The 24,732-nt window shown below is 43.4% G+C and overlaps 1 protein-coding gene across 1 annotated transcript in view; it reads right to left on the bottom strand.

Moving 5' to 3' along the window:
- Positions 1-24,732, bottom strand: part of LOC311149964 (histone-lysine N-methyltransferase PRDM16-like) — a gene marked incomplete at both ends in the record, with an annotated part of 373,121 nt that overhangs the window by 145,641 nt on the left and 202,748 nt on the right. The window lies entirely within an intron of this gene.

Raw genomic sequence — 24,732 nt, 5'->3', positions numbered from 1 at the left:
GTATTTGACTCCGGTCTGACTCTTCGTCTCAGCCTATAAGATGTGTGTTATGATCGAGCGAATACTTAATTATTATTATTTTCTTTCAATTTTACCTTTATTTAACTAGGCAAGTCAGTTAAGAACAAATTCTTATTCACAATGACGGCCTACACCGGCCAAACCCGGACGATGCTGGGCCAATTGTGCGCAAACCAAGAGGTCTGTAGTGACGCCTCAAGCACTGAGATGAAGTGCCTTAGACCGCTGCGCCACTCGGGAGCCCGTGCAGAAGTAGAGGGGGAAAGAAAGAACAAGTATTGGAACAGGTTCGATGGCAGAGTGTGAGTATGAAAGTGCATTGAATATAATGAAATGTCAATGTGTCAATCAGAACAGTCCAGCCCTCTGAAGTGGTGTGGTGAAAATGACAGGGAGACAGTAATAACTGGTTGAGGGATGCAGAAAATGGAGCTCCATTTTGGGCCTACTGTATAATCCCCGAGCTGATCACAGTGTGGATAATTGCGAAGATAAAGCCGTGGAAGGAGCGAACCTACGGCTCTGACAGACTGAGAGAGATGGAGAGAGTGGGATGAGAGAGAAGGAGAGAGGAGGGGGAGAGAGAGAAGGGGAAGGAAAGAGAGAGAAAGAGGGTGGGCAGGAGGGAAAAAGAAAGAAGAGAAAGAAAGAGACATGGAGAGAGAGAGATAGAGAGAATAGAAAGAAAGAGACAGGGAGAGAGACTATTACCGTACTAAAAGTGAAGGCATGTTCGGTGGAGAACGACTGCTCCGCATGCCACTACATTAGCCAGCAATAAGGGACACTTTGGTTGTCACGAGGTCACCTATAATCTACGCCTCAATCTTTAGCTTCTCCCGTGCCTACAGACCTTTGGTGAGAGGGGAGGAAAGGTGTGTGCATGCTCGGGCGTGTCTGCAAGTGTGTGTTGATGTATGCATACTAGTGTTTGTGTTGTAGGGGAGCCTAATTGAAAGTTGATTCTAGTCAGGAGCTCCTTTCTCCACGAGACAGAGGGGACATTGTGTCCCTCTCAGGTCCAGTGTGGCCTTGGCTGCTGCAAGAAATCCACCTTTTTTTATTCCAGAGACAAAAAAGAATCCCCAACTACTCCACTCCTTCACCCCCTTTCTCCTCTTTCCTGGCTGACCCCCACTTCTTCCCCATCACCCCACCCTCCCTCTCTCTCTCTCCCCTCTTCTCCTCTCTTGATCTCTCTCGTTCTCTCTTTTTTCAATCTATCCTGTGTGGTTTGCGGGGGACAGATAACGGTCAAACAGAATGAAAATGTCTGTCTACCTCCGGGCCGGCAGGACGAGGACTATGTCAAAACTACAACTTTACCACTCAACAGGACTTGGCAGCGAGAGCTGGACTCAAAAATAAAATGCCACAAATATGCACGTACACACACCCAAACACATGCAGGATAGACACACACACACACAGAAGAGACACGCATGCATGCACACACACACACAATCTCTCTCTCTCGTAACTGATTCTAATTCTGACACACACAGCCTGTCCTTGCCCCATCCTTTACTGCTAAGAAGAGGTTGCTCTATGTGATAAAGTGAAAATCTGAGGCCTGCAGCCGAATATAAACCGCTACAACAGAAAATGCGCTGTAGGCTACAGTCAGAAGCTGCAGAATTATTTTATGGATTTTTTTTGCCTGATTTACATGTGTTTCTGTTTATAATTTTTGGTAAGCTATTTGTCAGTCAACTTGTCTATAATATTGATACAGTACATGCAGCTTCTCTTCTGTCATTACATGTTGCCCTTAAAGACTAAATAAACCCTTGCTCACCAGAATGTCATAAATCGATAGAATTAATGTTTCAATCTAGTTGACATCGTTAAAGTTTTCTCTGTCATCTCCGCTTCTATCGCGGAGCAAAGACGTTTAGGGGCCTGGGGAGAAAATGAAATAACAACAAACAAAAAAACATCAAACTGAAAAAGGTTTTCTGTGCAAAATGTCCAAAAGACATCAGTTTGACTGGTTGTAAGGAAATAGAAAGCTGTCAAAACGTCCTAACATGTTTCTGATAAGATTGTAGTTCGTCTTGGATTCATATTTTAAGTGATTGAAACATGATCAGCTTTATGATGCTGATGAAGATAGCACCTCTACTGTCGGTATCTAACTGCGTAGTCACATTCTCTCAAGATGCTGAAAGAAAGAAATCATGTTTCTCCACTTCTGTTCCCGAGTCAAAATGTTGCCTACGTTTGGTGTATCATTTTACTGCAAGAAATGCTTCATTCTGCAGGAGTTCATATTAAGGAGCCTAAGAATCCTCTGTAGCTCAAATGGTAGAGCATGGCGCTTGTAACGCCAGGGTAGTGGGTTCGATCCCCGGGACCACCCATACGTGAAAATGTATGCGCACATGACTGTAAGTCGCTTTGGATAAAAGCGTCTGCTAAATGGCTTATTATTAATATTATGACACTGCTGTCATCCTTTTTTAACACTTCAACAAATCTTTCCCACACATTGCTTTTCTGGCCCTCCCTTCTCTTTATTTTCAACTCTCCATTTTGCAGCTTTTCCCTTTTACCTCTGTGGATTGACAACATTTTTCTGCCCATTCCCATTTAGCGATTAGTGTGTAGGCTGTTTGGTGCATATGCACTTGTAGAACCAAAAATTGTTATAGCGCTTGCTTCTTATATGGAACCCCTAAAAGTTATATATAGAATCCTTCTTCTTCCTATTTTGTTGCAATACAATCTGTAATTTAAATTGATTTTTATTTGTATTTCATGTAATGGACATACACAGTGAAATGAAAAAAAAAAAACGTCTTTCAAAAAATTCTGCATACGTATTCACCCCCTTTGCTATGAAGCCCCTAAATAAGATCTGGTGCAACCAATTACCTTCAGAAGTCACATAATTAGTTAAATAAAGTCCACCTATGTGCAATATAAGTGTCACATGATCTGTCACATGATCTCACTATATATACACCTGTTCTGAAAGGCGCCAGAGTCTGCAACACCACTAAGCAAGAGGCACCACCAAGCAAGTGGCACCATGAAGACCAAGGAGCTCTTCAAACAGTTCAGGGACAAAGTTGTGGAGAAGAACAGATCAGGGTTGGGTTATAAAAAAATATCAGAAACTTTGAACATCCCACGGACCACCATTAAATCCATTAGATAAAAAATTGAAAGAATATGGCACCACAACAAACCTGCCAAGAGAGGGCCGCCCACCAAAACTCACGGACCAGGCAAGGAGGGCATTAATCAGAGAGGCAACAAAGAGACCAAAGATAACCCTAAAGGAGCTGCAAAGCTCCACAGCGGAGATTGGGCTTTACAGAAGAGAGGCCAGAAAAAAGCCATTGCTTAAAGAAAAAAGGCATGTGGGAGACTCCCCAAACATATGGAAGAAGGTACTCTGGTCAGATGAGACTCAAATTGAGCTTTTTGGCCATCAAGGAAAATGCTATGTCTGGCGCAAACCCAACACCTCTCATCCTCCCGAGAACACCATGTTTTTCATCGGCAGGGACTGGGAAACTGGTCAGAATTGAAGAAATTATGGGGCGCTAAATAAAGAGAAATTCTTGAGGGAAACCTGTTTCAGTCTTCCAGAGATTTGAGACTGGGACGGAGGTTTACCTTCCAGCAGGACAATGACTTTAAGCATACTGCTAAAGCAACACTTGAGTGGTTTAAGGGGACATACAGTGGGGAAAAATGTATTTAGTCAGCCACCAATTGTGCAAGTTCTGTAATTTTCATCATAGGTACACGTCAACTATGACAGACAAAATGAGAAAAAAAAATCCAGAAAATCACATTGTAGGATTTTTAATGAATTTATTAGCAAATTATGGTGGAAAATAAGTATTTGGTCAATAACAAAAGTTTCTCAATACTTTGTTGTATACCCTTTGTTGGCAATGACATAGGTCAAACGTTTTCTGTAAGTCTTCACAAGGTTTTCACACATTGTTGCTGGTATTTTGGCCCATTCCTCCATGCAGATCTCCTCTAGAGCAGTGATGTTTTGGGGCTGTCGCTGGGCAACACGGACTTTCAACTCCCTCCAAAGATTTTCTATGGGGTTGAGATCTGTAGACTGGCTAGGCCACTCCAGGACCTTGAAATGCTTCTTACGAAGCCACTCCTTCGTTGCCCGGGCGGTGTGTTTGGGATCATTGTCATGCTGAAAGACCCAGCCACGTTTCATCTTCAATGCCCTTGCTGATGGAAGGAGGTTTTCACTCAAAATCTCACGATACATGGCCCCATTCATTCTTTCCTATACACGGATCAGTCGTCCTGGTCCCTTTGCAGAAAAACAGCCCCAAAGCATGATGTTTCCACCCCCATGCTTCACAGTAGGTATGGTGTTCTTTGGATGCAACTCAGCATTCTTTGTCCTCCAAACACGACGAGTTGAGTTTTTACCAAAAAGTTATATTTTGGTTTCATCTGACCATATGACATTCTCCCAATCCTCTTCTGGATCAACCAAATGCACTCTAGCAAACTTCAGATGGGCCTGGACATGTAATGGCTTAAGCAGGGGGACACGTCTGGCACTGCAGGATTTGAGTCCCTGGCGGTGTAGTGTGCTACTGATGGTAGGCTTTGTTACTTTGGTCCCAGCTCTCTGCAGGTCATTCACTAGGTCCCCCCGTGTGGTTCTGAGATTTTTGCTCACCGTTCTTGTGATCATTTTGACCCCACGGGGTGAGATCTTGCGTGGAGCCCCAGATCGAGGGAGATTATCAGTGGTCTTGTATGTCTTCCATTTCCTAATAATTGCTCCCACAGTTGATTTCTTCAAACCAAGCTGCTTACCTATTGCAGATTCAGTCTTCCCAGCCTGGTGCAGGTCTACAATTTTATTTCTGGTGTCCTTTGACAGCTCTTTGGTCTTGGCCATAGTGGAGTTTGGAGTGTGACTGTTTGAGGTTGTGGACACGTGTCTTTTATACTGATAACAAGTTCAAACAGGTGCCATTAATACAGGTAACGAGTGGAGGACAGAGGAGCCTCTTAAAGAAGAAGTTACAGGTCTGTGAGAGCCAGAAATCTTGCTTGTTTGTAGGTGACCAAATACTTATGTTCCACCATAATTTGCAAATAAATTCATTAAAAATCCTACAATGTGATTTTCTGGATTTTTTCTTCTCAATTTGTCTGTCATAGTTGACGTGTACCTATGATGAAAATTACAGGCCTCTCTCATCTTTTTAAGTGGGAGAACTTGCACAATTGGTGGCTGACTAAATACTTTTTTTCCCCACTGTATGTCAATGTCTTGGAATGGCCTAGTCAAAGCCCAGACCTCAATCCAATGGAAAATCTGTGGTATGACTTAAAGATTGCTGTACACCAGCAGAACCCATCCAACTTGAAGGAGCTGGAGCAGTTTTGCCTTGAAGAATGGGCAAAAATCCCAGCGGCTAGATCTGCCAAGCTTGTAGAGACATACCCCAAGAGACTGCTCAGTTTTTTTGTCTTATTTCTTGTTTGTTTCACAATAAAATATATTTTGCATCTTCAAAGTTGTAGGCATATTGTGTAAATCAAATTATACAAAAAATCTATTTTAATTCCAGGTTGTAAGGCAACAAAATAGGAAAAATGCCAAGGGGTTGAATACTTTGTCGGAGAGGAGTGAGGAGAGGGAGAGAATCTGGTTCGTCATTGGATGTATTGGAGCATATTTGTCGTCAACGCCATCATTATTATCAGCATCGTCAATATCTGATCATCAACACTACCATAACTACCATCATTACTGTCATCATTAAGTCTTCATCATCACCATAACATCATCATAATAATTACCATCATCATCGTCATCATCATCACTACCAATACCATCATCAGCATAACATTCATCCCAATAACTGCCATCACCATAACTACTGTCACACCCTGGCTATGGGACTCTAGTTGTTGAGCCAGGGTGTGTTTGTTCTATGTGGTGTGTTTCTATGTTGGGGGTTCTAGTTCGTCTATTTCTATGTTTTGCCTGAGTGACTCCCAATCAGAGGCAACGAGTGTCAGCTGTTGGCTGGTTGTCTCTGATTGGGAGCCATATTTAAACTGTCTGTTTTCCCTTTGTGTTTGTGGGTTTTTGTTCCGTGTTCGGTCATTGTCACCGTGGACTTCACGAGTCGTTTATTGTTTTGTTGTTTCGTGTGTGCACTTTATTAAATAAAGTAATCATGTTCGTTCATCACGCTGCGCATTGGTCTCTCCCTGACGATCGTGACAGAAAAACCCACCAAAACTGGACCAAGCAGCGTGAAGAGGAGAGAGGAAGGACTTGGGATCGATGGAGTAGGGGTCTCGACTGGGCTAAGCCGAGTGAAGAGCAGAGAGGGTGGACTTGGGAACAGTGGAGGAAGAGTCTCGACTGGGTCAAGCCTAATGAAGAGCAGAATGGCTGGAGTTGGAGGCAGAAGAGTGAGAGTTGGGCGAAAACTATAGAGGCCTGGCCCACGGGGAGGAGAGACCCCCAGAAATTTAGGGGGGGGCTCACGACGTCGGGGCAGCAGGAGGCCGCGATAGAGCGGTCCAGCGGTTTGGCAGAGGAGGCCGCCATGTTAAGGGGGCCACTGGTCACTAAGGGGAAGGAAAGTGTGGAGGCACGGCGAGAGGTACTGGGGTGTGTTACCAGTCCGGTCCGGCCCGTTCCTGATCCCCGCGTAGGGCCAGGGGTGTGTGTCCCCAGTGCGGTCCGGTCTGTTCCTGTTCCTCGCATCGAGCCTGTGGTGCGCGTCGCCAGCCCGGTCCGGCATGTTCCTGCTCCCCGCATCGAGCCTGTGGTACGCTTCGCCAGCCCGGTCCGGTCCGTTCCTGCTCCCCGCACCAAGTCAGTAGTGCGCTTCGTCAGCCCGGTCCGGCCCGTTCCTGCTCCCCGCACCAAGTCAGTAGTGCGCTTCGTCAGCCCGGTCCGGCCCGTTCCTGCTCCCCGCACCAAGTCAGTGGTGCGCTTCGTCAGTCCGGCACGGCCCGTGCCTGCTCCCCGCACCAAGCCTACGGTGTGCGTCGCCAGCCCGGCCCGGCCTGTTCCTGCCCCTCGCACCAAGCCTACGGTGCGCATCGCCAGCCCGGTAAGGCCCGTTGCTGCTCCACGCACCAAGCCTACGGTGCGCGTCGCCAGCCCGGCCCGGCCTGTTCCTGCCACTTGCACCAAGTCTACGGTGCGCGTCGCCAGCCCGGCCCGGCCTGTTCCTGCCACTCGCACCAAGTCTACGGTGCGAGTCGTCAGCCTGGTCCAGCCCGTTCCGGCCACTCGCACCAAGCCAGGGGTGCGAGTCGTCAGTCCAGTGAGGCCCGTTGCTGCTCCACGCACCAAGCCAGGGGTGCGTATCGTCAGCCAGGTCCGGTCCTTTCCTGCCTCACTCACCAAGCCAGGGGTGCGCGTCGTCTGTCCGGCACAACCCGTGCCTGGGTCACCGGTGCCTAACCAGGTACCGGTCAACGGCTCCACTACGGAGTTGAAGCTAACCGCTCCTGCTACGTCCAGTCCAGCTCTAGCCAGCGGGGCCAGACCGGACCAGGGGCGCTATGGGGGGTTTGTTGGAGGGTGGTGGGCAAGCCCGGAGCCAGAACCGCCGCCGAGGAGGTATGCCCACCCAGCCCTCCCCTGTTTTGCTCTTTTTGAGGCGCGGTCGCAGTCCGCGCCTTTAGGGGGGGGGTACTGTCACACCCTGGCTATGGGACTCTAGTTGTTGAGCCAGGGTGTGTTTGTTCTATGTGGTGTGTTTCTATGTTGGGGGTTCTAGTTCGTCTATTTCTATGTTTTGCCTGAGTGACTCCCAATCAGAGGCAACGAGTGTCAGCTGTTGGCTGGTTGTCTCTGATTGGGAGCCATATTTAAACTGTCTGTTTTCCCTTTGTGTTTGTGGGTTTTTGTTCCGTGTTCGGTCATTGTCACCGTGGACTTCACGAGTCGTTTATTGTTTTGTTGTTTCGTGTGTGCACTTTATTAAATAAAGTAATCATGTTCGTTCATCACGCTGCGCATTGGTCTCTCCCTGACGATCGTGACAACTACCATCCCAGCAAACCAAAATTGGTTCTATGACAGTTCCTAGAACATTCGTTAGGACTCGGCAAATGTTCTCATAACACAATGTTTGTATAAAACATTCGCCAGATGTTGCGTCAGTCTTAGTAACATAATTAAAAAATCCCCATAAAAATGTGTCAGTTTAAGCTAGAGATATCTGTTTTGCATGGGCTGCGTCTTAATCCATCGCATCCACCTATGTCGGTTTCTGCATCTGCGGTGGAAGGTGGCTGAGCTACAGCAGTGTTTGTCAGACCATGAGACATAACGGAAATCGGTCTTCTCACGATAACGTCTGTAGCGTCCAAACAGTTTGGCCTTCAAACTAATATGACCACACTATGGAAAGTCTTTCACGCTCCACGATCCCTACAAGCCCCACGGGACTCGTCTGAAGTCGGTAACGCTGAGGTGCCAACTTCTGTCTGTAGCGTCGGAGCTGTTTGGGTTACAAATTAATATGAACCCACTGTGGAAAGGGCAGACTATCGTTTTTCTCTACGACCCCCACAAATGTCACGGGACTCGTCTGAAGGTAACCCATACAAATAAATAAAAGTATAGAGGTAGTTTTGTGGGGGTCGTATTTCCTGAGCTTCCTTATATCTCCTTGATATACGTAGAACAGACATTTAAAAACCTTATTCCTTATGATTTATCTTTTGACTGTCTTTTTTGACATTCATGATTGTGTTATTCAACGCATGTCTATCGTAGTAAAGGACAAATTCAATATTTTATCAAATATACAGTGCCAGTCAAATGTTTGGACACACCTACTTATTCAAGGGTTTTTCTTTATTTTTACTATTTTCTACATTGTAGAATAATAGTGAAGACATCAAAACTATGAAATAACACATATGGAATCATGTAGTAACTAAAAAAGTGTTAAACAAATCAACATTTATTTTATATTTGAGATTCTTCAAATAGCCACCCTTTGCCTTGATGACAGCTTTGCACACTCTTGGCATTCTCTCAACCAGCTTCACCTGGAATGCTTTTCCAACAGTTTTGAAGGACTTCCCACATATGCTGGGCACTTGTTGGCAGCTTTTCCTTCACTCTGCCGTCCAACTCATCCCATTGGGTTGAGGTCGGGGGATTGTGGAGGCCAGGTCATCTAATGCAGCACTCCATCACTCTCCTTCTTGGTAAAATAGCCCTTACACCGCATCTCACAAAGACACGGCGGTTGGAACCAAAAATCTCCAATTTGGACTCCAGACCAAAGGACACATTTACACTGGTCTAATGTCCATTGCTCATCTTTCTTGGCCCAAGCAGGTCTCTTCTTATTATTGGTGTCTTTTAGTAGTGGTTTCTTTGCAGCAATTCGACCATAAAGGCCTGATTCACACAGTTCCCTCTGAACAGTTGATGTTGAGATGTGTCTGTGACTTGAATTCTGTGAAGCATTTATTTGGGCTGCAATTTCTGAGGCTGGTAACTCTAATGAACTTATCCACTGCAGCAGAGGTAACTCTGGGTCTTCCATGCATGTGGTGGTCCACATGAGAGCCAGTTTCATCATAGCACTTGATGGTTTTTGCGACTGCACTTGAAGAAACGTTCAACGTTTTTGATGGACTGTCATTTCTCTTTGCTTATTTGAGCTGTTCTGGCCATAATATGGACTTGGTCTTTTACCAAATAGGGCTATCTTCTGTATACCCCACCTACCTTGTCACAACACAACTGATTGGCTCAAACGCATTAAGAAGGAAAGAAATGCAACAAATTAACTTTTATGAAGGAACACCTGTTAATTGAAATGCATTCCAGGTGACTACCTCATGAAGCTGGTTGAGAGAATGCCAAGAGTGTGCAAAGCTGTCATCAAGGCAAAGGGTGACTATTTGAAGAATCTCAAATAAAAAAAATATGTTGATTAGTTTAACACTTTTTTGGTTACTGCTTGATTCCATATGTGTTTTTTCATAGTTTTGATGTCTTCACTATTATTCTACAATGTGAAAAACAATAAAAAATAAAGAAAAACCCTTGAATGAGTAGGTGTGTCCAAACATTTGACTGGTAGTGTGTGTATATATATATATATATATATATATATATATATATATATATATATATATATATATAATATACAGTGGGGAGAACAAGTATTTGATACACTGCCAATTTTGCAGGTTTTCCTACTTACAAAGCATGTAGAGGTCTGTCATTTTTATCATAGGTACACTTCAACTGTGAGAGACGGAATCTAAAACAAAAATCCAGAAAATCACATTGTATGATTTTTAAGTAATTAATTTGCATTTTATTGCATGACATAAGTATTTGATACATCAGAAAAGCAGAACTTAATATTTGGTACAGAAACCTTTGTTTGCAATTACAGAGATCATACGTTTCCTGTACACCAGGTTTGCACACACTGCAGCAGGGATTTTGGCCCACTCCTCCATACAGACCTTCTCCAGATCCTTCAGGTTTCGGGGCTGTCGCTGGGCAATATGGACTTTCAGCTCCCTCCAAAGATTTTCTATTGGGTTCAGGTCTGGAGACTGGCTAGGCCACTCCAGGACCTTGAGATGCTTCTTACGGAGCCACTCCTTAGTTGCCCTGGCTGTGTGTTTCGGGTCGTTGTCATGCTGGAAGACCCAGCCACGACCCATCTTTAACTCTTACTGAGGGAAGGAAGTTGTTGGCCAAGATCTCGCGATACATGGTCCAATCCATCCTCCCCTCAATACGGTGCAGTCGTCCTGTCCCCTTTGCAGAAAAGCATGCCTATTGTCCTGTAGCCCATCCCAGCCTTGTGCAGCTCTACAATTGTATCCCTGATGTCCTTACACAGCTCTCTGGTCTTGGCCATTGTGGAGAGGTTGGAGTCTGTTTGATTGAGTGTGTGGACAGGTGTCTTTTATACAGGTAATGAGTTCAAACAGGTGCAGTTAATACAGGTAATGAGTGGAGAACGGGAGGGCTTCTTAAAGAAAAACTAACAGGTCTGTGAGAGCCGGAATTCTTACTGGTTGGTAGGTGATCAAATACTTATGGCATGCAATAAAATGCAAATTAATTACTTAAAAATCATACAATGTGATTTTCTGGATTTTTGTTTTAGATTCCGTCTCTCACAGTTGAAGTGTACCTATGATAAAAATTACAGACCTCTACATGCTTTGTAAGTAGGAAAACCTGCAAAATCGGCAGTGTATCAAATACTTGTTCTCCCCACTGCATATATATATATATATATATATATATACCTGTATTAACTGCACCTGTTTGAACTCGTTACCTGTATAAAAGACACCTGTCCACACACTCAATCAAACAGACTCCAACCTCTCCACAATGGCCAAGACCAGAGAGCTGTGTAAGGACATCAGGGATAAAATTGTAGACCTGCACAAGACTGGGATGGGCTACAGGACAATAGGCAAGCAGCTTGGTGAGAAGGCAACAACTGTTGGCGCAATTATTAGAAAATGGAAGAAGTTCAAGATGACGGTCAATCACCCTCGGTCTGGGGCTCCATGCAAGATCTCACCTCGTGGGGCATCAATGATCATGAGGAAGGTGGGGGATCAACCCAGAACTACACGGCAGGACCTGGTCAATGACCTGAAGAGAGCTGGGACCACAGTCTCAAAGAAAGCAATTAGTAACACACTACGCCGTCATGGATTAAAATCCTGCAGCGCACGCAAGGTCCCCCTGCTCAAGCCAGCGCATGTCCAGGCCCGTCTGAAGTTTGCCAATGACCATCTGGATGATCCAGAGGAGGAATGGGAGAAGGTCATGTGGTCTGATAAGACAAAAATATAGCTTTTTGGTCTAAACTCCACTCGCCGTGTTTGGAGGAAGAAGAAGGATGAGTACAACCCCAAGAGCACCATCCCAACCGTGAAGCATGGAGGTGGAAACATCATTCTTTGGGGATGCTTTTCTGCAAAGGGGACAGGATGACTACACCGTATTGAGGGGAGGATGGATGGGGCCATGTATCGCAAGATCTTGGCCAACAACCTCCTTCCCTCAGTAAGAACATTGAAGATGGGTCATGGCTGGGTCTTCCAGCATGACAACGACCCGAAACACACAGCCAGGGCAACTAAGGAGTGGCTCCATAAGAAGCATCTCAAGGTCCTGGAGTGGCCTAGCCAGTCTCCAGACCTGAAACCAATAGAACATCTTTGGAGGGAGCTGAAAGTCCGTATTGCCCAGTGACAGCCCCGAAACCTGAAGGATCTGGAGAAGGTCTGTATGGAGGAGTGGGCCAAAATCCCTGCTGCAGTGTGTGCAAACCTGGTCAAGACCTACAGGAAATGTATGATCTCTGTAATTGCAAACAAAGGTTTCTGTACCAAATATTAAGTTCTGCTTTTTTGATGTATCAAATACTTATGTCATGCAATAAAATGCAAATTAATTACTTAAAAATCATACAATGTGATTTTCTGGATTTTTGATTCCGTCTCTCACAGTTGAAGTGTATCTATGATAAAAATTACAGACCTCTACATGCTTTGTAAGTAGGAAAACCTGCAAAATCGGCAGTGTATCAAATACTTGTTCTCCCCACTGTATATATATATATATACATTTATATACATATATAGATTTTTTATATACCTAAAGGGGTCCTACAATTCCAAATCAAACAGCTAAATGATTCATGATCATCTTAAAACAATTCCTTACTCCTTATGTTAGCTTAGTACCATCCTCTTCATATGCTCTGTACTTTATGATTGTGCTCCTTGCTTTTGTTTACCATTTTAGTTGAAAACATTCACAGAAACCAGGTTTCCATCCAAACATTTTATGCAGCTGAATTACCTCACGACCGGGCTGTTTGAAACATGAAATGCCGATACAATTTATAAATGCCGACATTTGACATTCTTACAACATTATAGGAGTGTCCTGTGCAACCTAACTTAAACATTGTATGAATGTCATCACTACTGAGCATATTTTGTGTTTTGGGAAGCTATCTCTTGAAATGTATCCACACTGTTCCCACAACCTAACTAAATGTTCTGGATACCTTTAAAGAACTCGGAAAGGCTGTTCTGTCAACATTCGTGCAACACCAAAGGAATGTTTTGTGCACCCTGATACAAACATTATCTGAATGTCAGCACAACTGGACAGTTTTAGTGTTTTGGGAACCTATCTATTGTCATATCCCCACAATGTTACCACAACCTTAAGAAATGTGTTAAGATCTTTTAAAGAACATAAAAAATGTGATCTGGGAATGTTCTCGTAATATCAGGTGAATGTTTTTTGTACCCTAACATAAACATTGTATAATCATCTGCACAACTTGACAGTTTTTGTGTTTTGGGAACATCTCTTTTGTGATGTTCTTACAATGTTCTCACCAGACTGTTACCACAACCTAATGAAACATTATAGGAACCTTTAAAGAACAGACAAAATGTTTTCTAGCAATATTCTTGCAATGTCAGGTGCATGTTTTATACAAACATTACATAATCCTCAGCACGACTGGACAGTTTTTGTGTTATGAGAACCTTTGCCGCAACCTAATGAATGTTCTGGAAACTTTCATAGAACCAATTTTTGTTTGCTTGGAAAACATTACTAGTACATTGTGTTATTACATTGCCTGGAAACCTAATGAGAACTTTTGGGGAATGTTCTGTGGTGGTTGTTACAAATGTTGTGCACAACATTTTAGTGAATGTTAGGAGAACATTTCAAGGATGCTCTATTTAATGCATTTTTACATTACTTGAACCCTAACTAAAACTTAATGGGAATCTTAGCTAATGTTCTGGAAATGTTTGCGGTTTGCTTGGTGAGGTGGAGGGTCAAAGATCAGACTGGCGTCGACACCGCTGGAGACACACACACTCACACTCTCACACACACAGCCAATTTTGGACTGAGGGTTCTATCTATTAAAGCCTATTACGTCATCGCTGCTTAAACCTGATACCTCGGGCACCAAGGATGCTTGGCTTGTAAAGAGGAGCAAACTGGGGCTTTCCTCAACTGCTAACCTTGCGCCTTTTGGCATAGAACTCTACACACACACAGAAGAGGGTAAGATCACCCTTTGTCACAAAAACAACAGGGTTTTACTCAAATCCAGAATATTATCATTTACTTTTTCCATATTCTTCTCTTGTATAAAAGCCTATTATACCTGCGCTGAGCTTTTATGGTGCTAGTGCTTATAGAGACAGGCGAATAGAGGTAGCTCTGAGATATTACAAAAACAACCCTGTGTTTGTGTGTGTGTGTGCGTGTGTGTGTGTGTGCGTGTGTGTGTGTGTGACTGACTTTGTTCAGGTGGAGTGCCAAGGCTCTGTTAAAGATAATATTAGTCTTCAGTCCAGGTCGCGCGGGGACACACGCACACAGACACACACACAGTCAAAACCAACAGAATTAAAAAGAGAGGAAAGCATGAAAAAAAAGCGTATACTTTTCTGCAATCAGCCCCTACTTCTAACAAGAAATTAGTAGGGGGAGTGCACAGAGCATCCCCTCACGCTGCGTCAGTACATCAACCGGTCTTAGCCAGTTGACTTTCTGCCTGTGTGTGTGTGCACCTTGGACCCCTTGTAGTTCCTGGTTACTCTATATTATTTCTGCAGAGATACATAGACTGTCTATGCAAACAGGATATGTCCCAGCCCTATCCCCTTACATCTTGTCTGTTTTCAGAGCAAATCATTTCAATATGTTTCCATTCAACAAAAATATACCGGCTGAAATATCACAGTTTTTGAAACATGCTTCGACCGAGGGCCACATTTATTTTCCTTAGGAGGCTCCTCTGCCCTGTCCGTGTGTGTGTCTGTGTGCGTGTCCTGGCGTGTTGAATGGGGCGGCTTTATCAAACTGCTGTGTCAAGAGAGACAAACATATAAGCTTTGGACAAGATCCTCTCGGATGGGAGTGTGTGTCACACGCGATCGAGGAACAATAATTGGGGGAGAGAAAGAAAAGACAGTAGGTGTTTTTGGAGATTTAACAGAGCGCCTCAGAAAAAATGGGAAGCGGGGTGAGGAATTCATTGGAAATATTTGTCTAACAAACAGAAAAAAATGGTTTGAGCGTGATGGGGAGGGGTCAGGGGGTGCTACTGTTAAGAGGGGAAGACGAAATGTAAACCTATTTCTATTGTTAACTTTCTCACCCCCCTCCCCTTTGAAAAACATAATGTAATTCAATAAACATTCGACGACGCTGCAACCACCATGACTCCTACACCACCCCCACGCGAATTCAAAGTGCTTAACATGTGTGCTCATTATGCCACATGGCGTATATATACACTGAGTGTACAAAACATTAGGAACACCTGCTCTTTCCATGACATAGACTGACCAGGTGAATCCAGGTGAAAGCTTTGATCCCATATTGATTCACTTGTTAAATCCACTTCAATCAGTATAGATAAAGGGGAGGAGACAGGTTAAAGTAGGATTTTGAAGCCTTGAGACAAATGAGACATGGAGTGAGTATGTGTGTCATTCAGAGGCTGAAAGGACAAGACAAAAGTTTTAAGTGCCATTGAATGGGGTATGGTAGTAGGTGGCAGGTGCACCGATTTGAGTGTGTAAAGAACTGCAACACTGCTGGGTTTTTCACGCTCAACAGTTTCCCGTGTGTATCAAGAAGGGTCCACCACTCAAAGGGCATCCAAACAACTTGACACAACTGTGGGAAGCATTGGAGTCAACATGGGCCAGCATCCCTGTGGAACGCTTTCGACACCTTGTAGAGTCCATATCCCGACAAATTGAGGCTGTTCTGAGGGCAAAAGGAGGTGCAACTCAATATTAAGAAGGTGTCGAAAGCGTTCCAAGAGTGCCAAAGCTGTCATCAAGGCAAAAGGTGGCTATTTGAAGAATCTCAAATATAAAATATATTTTGATTTGTTTAACACTTTCTTGGTTACTCCATGATTCCATATGTGTTATTTCATAGTTTTGATGTCTTCACTATTATTATACAATGTAGAAAATAGTAAAAACAAAGAAAAACTCTTGAATGAGTAGGTGTTCTAAAACTTTTGACCGGTAGTGAAAGTCAAAACAGTAACTAGGCCATTCGGGAACATTCAATGTCGTCTTGGTAAGCCACTCCAGTGTAGATTTGGCCTTGTGTTTTACGTTATTGTCCTGCTGAAAGGTGAATTTGTCTCCCAGTGTCTGTTGGAAAGCAGACTGAACCTGGTTTTCTTCTAGGATTTTGCCTGTGCTTATAGCTGTATTCCATTTATTTTTATTTAAATAAAAAAAATCCTAGTACTTGCCAATGACAAACATACCGATAACAGGATGCAGCCACCACCAAGCTTGAAAATATGAAGAGTGGTACTCAGTGAAGTGTTGGATTGTATTTGCCCCAAACAAACTACTTTGTATTCAGGATAAACTATTATTTCTTTGTCACATTTTTTGAAGTACTACTTTAGTGCCTTGTTGCAAACAGGATGCATGTTTTAGAATAGTTTTATTCTGTACAGGCTTCCTTTTTTCAATTTTTCATTTAGGTCAGTATTGTGGAGTAACTCCAATGTTGTTGATCGATCCTCAGTTTTCTCATATCACAACCATTAAACTCTGTTTTAAAATCACCATTGGCCTCATGGTGAAATCCCTGAGCAGTTTCCTTCCTCTCCGGCAACTGAGTTAGGAAGGACGCCTGTATCTTTGTAGTGACTGGGTGTATTGATACACCATCCAAAGTCTAATTAATAACTTCACCATGCTCAAAGGGATATTCAGAGTCTGCTTTTAAAATGTTTACACATTTACCAATCGGTGTCCTTCTTTGCGAAGCATTGAAAAACCTCCCTGGTCTTTGTGGTTGAATCTTTGCTTGAATTTCACTACTTTGATTGAGGGACCTTACCGATAATTGTATGTGTGGGGTACAGAGATGGGGTAGTCATTCAAAAATAATGCTAACCACTATTATTGAACACAGAATGAGTCCATGTTATTATGTGATTTATTAAGCACATTTTTACTCCTGAACTTATTTAGGCTTGCCATAACAAAGGAGTTGAATACTTACTGACTCAAGACATCTCAGCAAAAAAATAAAAAAAAATAATAATCCAAATGTTTATACAAACAAAATTCCAGTTTAACATTATGGGGTATTGTGTGTAGATCAGTGACGCAACATCTCAATTTAATACATTTTAAATTCAGGTTGTAACCCAACAAAATGTGGAAAAAGTAAAGGGTTGTGAATACCTTCTGAAGGCACTGCATATGATATTATGAAATTAAGTTATTGCGGTTTGCGTAGCTACCTGAGCATGTCGTATTGGGGTGTTGCCCTGTGAGGGAGAAGAACAGGGCGGTGTGGCGGAAAGGTCTCTCTCTCTCCACCCCCTTGTTTAGTGAATTACTATGACAAAGAGCAGGCCGGCCCGACGACAGCACATCCTGACTGAGAACACTGAGGAATGTGGGAGAGGTACCTAGACACACAGCCACACGCACACACACACACACACACACACACACACACACACACACACACACACACACACACACACACACACACACACACACACACTGTGGCGCTACAGTGGCCTGTTTGGTGAGCATGGGTCAGAGAGACAGGCAGTAACTGAGGGTATGCTCTCCACCGTTTTGGATCTCCTGAACTTCAACAACTTCTGTTAAACTCTATTGAAAAGTCTGGTCATGTTTTTGCTAAAAGTAACTGATGCCCATTCATGCTCAGTGCTCTGGTAGGAAGCAAAACCTGCCATGTGACTAGGTCAGACCAGACCACTGATAGAAATATGAATAGAAACACTTCCAGAGACTACAGCCCTGCTCCGTAATGAGAATTTCCCAAAGATTCCCAAAGTAAAGAAAAGGGCAGAGAGAAGTGGGAAGGAAACACATCCTTCAGTGTTATTCCCTGCTCAGGATTTTTCCCATTCCCACAGCGATGGCAACCCTCAGACTGAGATAGCGTACTGTACCTGCTTCCGAACCGAAATAAGAGCCTTACCCAAAATAAACCCTACACTTTTGCCACCAGCAGAAAATGGCACTAAATGTTTTTTTTTAAAACAGAAATGTCTAAAGATACAATTGTTGGAGAGCAGGAGGCCTGTGTGTGTCTCTGTGAATGTGTGTGTGTGTGTGTGTGTGTGTGTGGAGAGAGAGCGAGCTGGCATTTCTGTGGTCAGCACCAGAGCTTGCCAGGATTGAAGACCCGAGGTGGCCTGGCTGCTGGAATGTCTTGGCCAACCACAGGCTTCCATTCAACATTTACAAAAAATCACCACTGCTACGGACCCTGCGGGTTAGCACGGGATAGCCCCTTCCAACTCCTTCCGCTTCTCAAGGAGAACACGAAAGTGAGGATCATTCAATATTAGGAGGCTCATATTTAACTCATGTTCCCCATGTTTGACTGTATGTACAAATAACGGAATAAGTACTGGCCATTGGGAGAGAGACAACCAAAGACCGTCAACGCCGCAAAAACCAGACAAAACATGGTCAAACAACAGAATACCAATCAGAGATGAAAATGCTAAAATGAGTGTGAATCCTGATATCACTTCACATTCTGTTATTTCTAAAACGCTATATCCACAAATGTTGCACATTTGTGTTTTTTCATCAGAAATGATTGCTTATGGGTACCTTCAACCTAAAATATTACTGTTCTCAGACTTTTCATTCATAGATTTGAGATGTTATGAAAATTAGTTTTTTTTTGCAAGATGTTCTATATCCATTGTTTAGCTAGAATGTAATGTTTGTATCCAGCTTCCTTTCAACATTTATTAAAGATCGTCACTGGCACTGCTAGATGCCCGCGGGTTAGCACGGGATAGCCCTTTCCAACTCTTTTCCCCTTCTCAAGGAGAACACTAAAGAGAGGATCATTCAATATTAGGAGGATCACACTCTTGTTCCGCATGTTTGACTGTCTGTACAAATAACTGAATAAGTACTGGCCATTGGGAGAGAGACATCCAAAGACCACCAATGCTGCAAAAACCAGACAAAACATGAACAAAAAACAGAATGCTAAAATTAGAATTTGTGCCAATTCAACAAGTGTGAGTCCTGAATGATACCACTTCACATAGTCTAAATGGTGTTTATTTCCAAAACGCTATATCCACCAATTGTTTTAATTTGGGGGGTTTTTCATTACAAATTATTCCTTATGGGTACCTTCATGTGTGTGTACAATATTACTGTTCTCAGATGTTTTATTCATAAGTTTTATATGTGTATGCAAAACACTATATATCCATTGTTTAGCTGGAAAGGAATGTTCGTATTCTGTATATTTGACAGTGATATGTGGTTGTCTCACCAAGCTATCTAAGAGCATTTGCTAAATGACTAAAATGTCAAATTTAAATGTTTTACATACAGATCTAATTATTATAGATTTATTTTAGATGTTTTTATATTGACACCACAAATGTATCATTTGTACAGTTCTTTATAAAAAACATAGTTACAGTATTTGTTACATTTTACTTAGTGAGGCGGATATATAACATTTAGCAAAAAACATGATTATTTGTCTCTCTGAAATGAAACCATGTCTGTCATTGAACAACCCCATGCTGTGATTAGATAGTGAAAAAACACCAATCTCTTTCGTAATTTCTTTCAACAATAAAAGCTAATTTACCAACATTTCAGAAAATTGATATATAGCGTTTTGGAATGAAACTCTTCAAATACAAACAACCTGACTATCACAGATATCATATAGGAAGATATCTGAACTCCCCGGAGGCCCCCTTTGCCAGTCTGCCCATGTCGGAGTGCGTGTTCAAGGAGAGAGTCAGTGTGTGTTCTCTGAGGCTCTCTTAGGTAGACCAGAGAAAGCGGGCTGGGCTTTAAAAACAATCTCATGCTTGTGTGTGGAGCTCTGGATGGATTAGGCCAACTGGGAGGCTACCCCCGTAACCCTGCCTGTCACCGTAGAACACCCCGAGAACACATAAACATTTCAATGCCAGCAGACATGAACACTGTCTGTGTGCAGCAAAAAACATGGCTACGAGGGGGTGTAGAGGGAGAGACAGGGTAAAAAAAAAAAAGTGTTTTCTTGAGTCCAAACGGGGGTAGATGAAGGTGGGGGGTTTCCAATGGCCGCTGCGGCATTGGGATGATACTGTCTCTCGAGTCTGCTAGTCACCCACCCCACCACCCCTTCCACTCCACTCCCTCAGTGAAACTTCTTGGAATTTTTTACCCCCTCCTTTCTTTTACTCTCGCTAGTCGCTCCTCACTGGTCCGACTCCAGACCAAATGTATTACAAGTGTTCCTGCTGTAAGATTATATTTGGATTCTCTAGGCTTGTTTCCAATTATTACTGTCACAATTCTTTTCACACCATTCACATATCCCCTTACTTCTCTCCCCTATCCCCTCAGTCTCAGTTTGAAAGGCTTTTAGCTGGAATCAGCACGTTTAGGAGGAGAAGGGGGGGGGGAGCAGAGTGAATAGAGAGAATAGGAAATTATTCTGCCCTTTGCTGCAGCTCACCCCCCAGCCTCTCTCTCTCTCTCTCTCTCTCTCTCTCTCTCTCTCTCTCTCTCTCTCTCTCTCTCTCTCTCTCTCTCTCTCTATCTCTCTCTCTCTCCCCCAGAGAGCCTGAGAAGGATGCTAGATACGTAGCAGCTAGGCTAATGAGGCTGTTAGCACTGGAAGTAAAGGAGAAAATAAACGCAGCCAGGTATTCGGAGCTGACTTCAGAGTGCTGTCCAAGTCCTTTAAAACAACCTTCTGGCATTGCTAGGAGGAGATTAGCCTTACCCGATTGACATACCCACCCGTCAATCAAATTAGCATAATACAAAAATCCCTATCAAAATCCATGTGTTTAAGCTAGATATATCAGTTTCTTTGCATGGGCTGCGTCTCAATCCACCGCATCCGTTGATGTCGGACTTCCACATCTGCAGTGGAAGGTAGCAGAGCTACAGCTGTGTTTGTCAGACCAGGAGACATTCCGAAAATTGGTCTTCATAAAATAAAAAAATGAAATAGCTAAATTATCCTTGGTATGACCATCTTAAAACAATTCCATATGCTAGGGAAGGAGATACCTAGTCAGCTGCACAACTGAATGCATTCAACCAAAATGTGTCTTCCACATTTAACCCAACCCCTCTGAGTCAGAGAAATGCAGGGGGCTGCCTTAACCGATGTCCACATCATCAGTGCCCAGTTGTTGTTGGGTGTTAACTGCCTTGCTCAAGGTTAGAACAGCAGATTTTTTCACATTGCTGGCTCGGGTATTCAAACCAGCAACCTTTTGGTTACTGGCCCAACACTCTTAACCGCTAGGCCAGCTGCCACCTAGAAACCCAGCCCTTAGACTCTAGAGGGGTGCTGAGGAGTATTTTAAAAATAATAATGTATTCAATCTGATTGGGTGGGTCTGGATCCCCAGTAGGTGGGCCTGTGTCCACCCAGGCACACCCATGCCTACGCGCCTGCTTTCTTGTTTTCTCTTTTTCACTCTCCCTCAGAGTAACACAAGCTTTTCTATTGGAGAGAAGGGGAGAAGCAGAAGTGGCAGAAAGAGAGAGAGAGAGAGAGAGAGAGAGAGAGAGAGAGAGAGAGAGAGAGATATACTCCTGAAAGAGTGAGAGTGACAGACGGGCTGTAACAGATCTGGGATTGTTTGTGTGCTGATCTGGTTTTGATTAGAGAGAAAGAGAAAGAGAGAGAGAGAGAGAGAGAGAGAGAGAGAGAGAGAGAGAGAGAGAGAGAGAGAGAGAGAGAGAGAGAGAGAGAGAGAGAGAGAGAGAGAGAGATGTGTCCCATTTGTGTTTGGGGGGGGCTGAAGGTTCAGAGGAGGGAGGGATGGGGATGTTGAGGCCTCCACACACCAACCTCCCTCCCCTCAACCCTTCTCTTGTGTTAGGGCTTGGCAGCTAAGTGATGTGTCGCGGTAGGGGACCTTTTCCTCTCTACCACCAACAAACCATCCGTTATTGTTGGGGGGGGGGGGGTGAGTTAGTCATTTCCCTGGCTATCACAACAGACAAGCCAAATGATTGGACAGGAGAAAGGGCTGGCAACCTCCAGCGGATAGGGACACAGGCGGGACCAGCCGTCAACGCTAGCTACTCTCTCTCTTTATCTCCCATTATTAAACCATCTATTGATTTATCATAGCCATCGCCCCGTGGCCACACAAGCCCACAACTTCGGAAAAGGGCGTACCTCTCCTTGTTCGCAGGATGTTTAGGGATTTAGCTAGTTTATTGGTTTTATTTAGAGTTTGTTATAAACTAAATATGTATTTGTTTAATGAGGTAATAAGTGGAATCATGTGATATATTATGAGTATATGATTCAGGATTCAACTATGCTTCCAGACTGTAGCTTTAAATAGGACTAGTAAAAGGTAATAATGCAAAGATAAATGTAAGGTAATTTAAACAGGTAGAGATAAAGTCTCTGTGCTTCTAACTATAGGGTTATACGATTCACATTCATACGTACACTCTTAGAAAAAAAGTTTTCCAAAAGGGTTCCTCAGCTGTCCCCATAGGAGATCCCTTTTTGGTTCCAGGTAGGATCCCTTTGGTTCTAGGTAGAACCCTTTTAGTCTGGCTGACACCAGCTCTCGAAGTCTTCCTGACTTGAGAGTCTGGAAAGGCTGCTTTGATGAGTCGGCATAAAGCGTTGATAATGAAGGGGCTGTATCCTCAGACTTCAAGGCGGCACCCTAAGCTGGTTGGATATCCCCATTTCGATTTTTAAAGAATCATGATCTATTGTTTTACAAAGGACGGACCCTGCCCTTCCGCTTCCAGCCAGCCCTTCCGGGATAAGAAAACACATACAGCAGCTAACTAGCTAGCACAAACCTTCGGAGTTCGTTCATTGTTTGCCGCTAACATCATGAATAGGGCGCATAAATCATCTCACACTTTATCAAAACGTTATAACAACCATTTTATACTAAAACAAGTGACATATTAGTGTAGAGTGAGCCTAGTGTTAAATGTTAAGATCTTGTGGCTATTAAGTAGCATCTAAAGTTAGCTAGCATAGCTAACGTTAGCTAGCATTGTTCAGCCCATAGAAAGATAGCCAGCTAATCAATCAATCAATCAATCATCAATCAATTTTATTTTATATAGCCCTTCTTACATCAGCTAATATCTCGAAGTGCTGTACAGAAACCCAGCCTAAAACCCCAAACAGCTAGTAATGCAGGTGTAGAAGCACGGTGGCTAGGAAAAACTCCCTAGAAAGGCCAAAACCTAGGAAGAAACCTAGAGAGGAACCAGGCTATGAGGGGTGGCCAGTCCTCTTCTGGCTGTGCCGGGTGGAGATTATAACAGAACCATGCCAAGATGAACTAAATAACTTTAGTTTGCTTGTTATTAACTTGAAATCGGCTAGCTAATCAAATGTATGTTTTAGTTATAAATTACCTAGTTAGCTAATTATAGGCTGAATATTTCCTTACCCCACTGAAGATTTTAATTTTCCTTCTTGGATGTCCATAGTAGGGCAATGATATGAATCACCCATGTATTCTAGCTAGCTAACTACTACTGTACTACCCATGTTCACTTCTGGCAAGGCCCCAAAAGATCAGACTACAGCAAGTATGACCAACAAAACCAAAATAGATATGAATCATCTTTCATCAAGTCAACCAAACCTTTCTATCTAATGCAACATTTACTAATGTAAAGATAAAGAAAACAGAGAGCATGCACAAAATCAACTTTAATTTACAGGATGATATGAAGCAAATATTGAATGACTTTGTGAAATGTAAAGGTGTAGGCTCAGTGAAAGCCTACACCTTCATCCCTCTCTATACCCTGGTGCAGTGGAACAATTCTTGTTCAGCCTCATAGTACCATGATTCTGGTTCTGATTCTACATAGCTGAACTCCTGTAAATAGTGAAAGGACATTTAGATGTCTATGCGACAGTTTTCCAACCATAATATTGCAAAACACTCACAGTGGGCTATGAGTTTTTCCAACTTGAGACCCTATGGAGGACGAATGACCAGTTGTCTTGGTAGCCAAGCCAGCCAGTGTTTTTGTGGCACACCAGTCAGTGGCGGACGGCTGGCTTGGGTCTCTGAGCTTTTCATTGTCTGTTGTCATCCACAACACCCTCTTGCAGGTACTACCTTCTTCACCTTCTCATCATCCTACAGCAGGAGAAGTGGAGAGAAGAGAGAGGGAGGGGGGGGGGGGGGGGGGGGGGGTTGCTGGGGGGGTTCAATCTATGAGTGCCGATGGCCCCTAGTAACGTAGACAGTCGAGATGGGCATTCATCTATAGTGTAAGTTATGCCTTCTCAACATGGCTCCTCATGTTTAACTCTCTCTGTCACTGAAATAATGTTGCCTGATACTTTTGAAAATCATGTGCTCTAAAATATAGTAATCTCTTCTTCTTTCACCAAAGAACGCAATTCTCCAAGCTTGCTGAAACTCTCCTGAAAGGCAGGTTTTCATTTTGAGCCCTGACCCCTACAGAAAGATACTGTTGTTAGAGTGATGACTGTGATAAATTCCCATCCCCTGTCAAAATAAATGTCTAATTGGTAACAATATAATGTTATGTGTGTGGTTCCCATAGTTTAATCCAGTAAAAGTACTTTCTGTAGTGTCTCTTCAGCCATTATGCTGC

The sequence above is a fragment of the Coregonus lavaretus genome (genome assembly GCF_964263955.1).
Source record: "Coregonus lavaretus genome assembly, chromosome: 22".
NCBI lineage: Eukaryota > Metazoa > Chordata > Actinopteri > Salmoniformes > Salmonidae > Coregonus > Coregonus lavaretus.
This window is presented reverse-complemented; position numbering and strand designations above follow the sequence as displayed.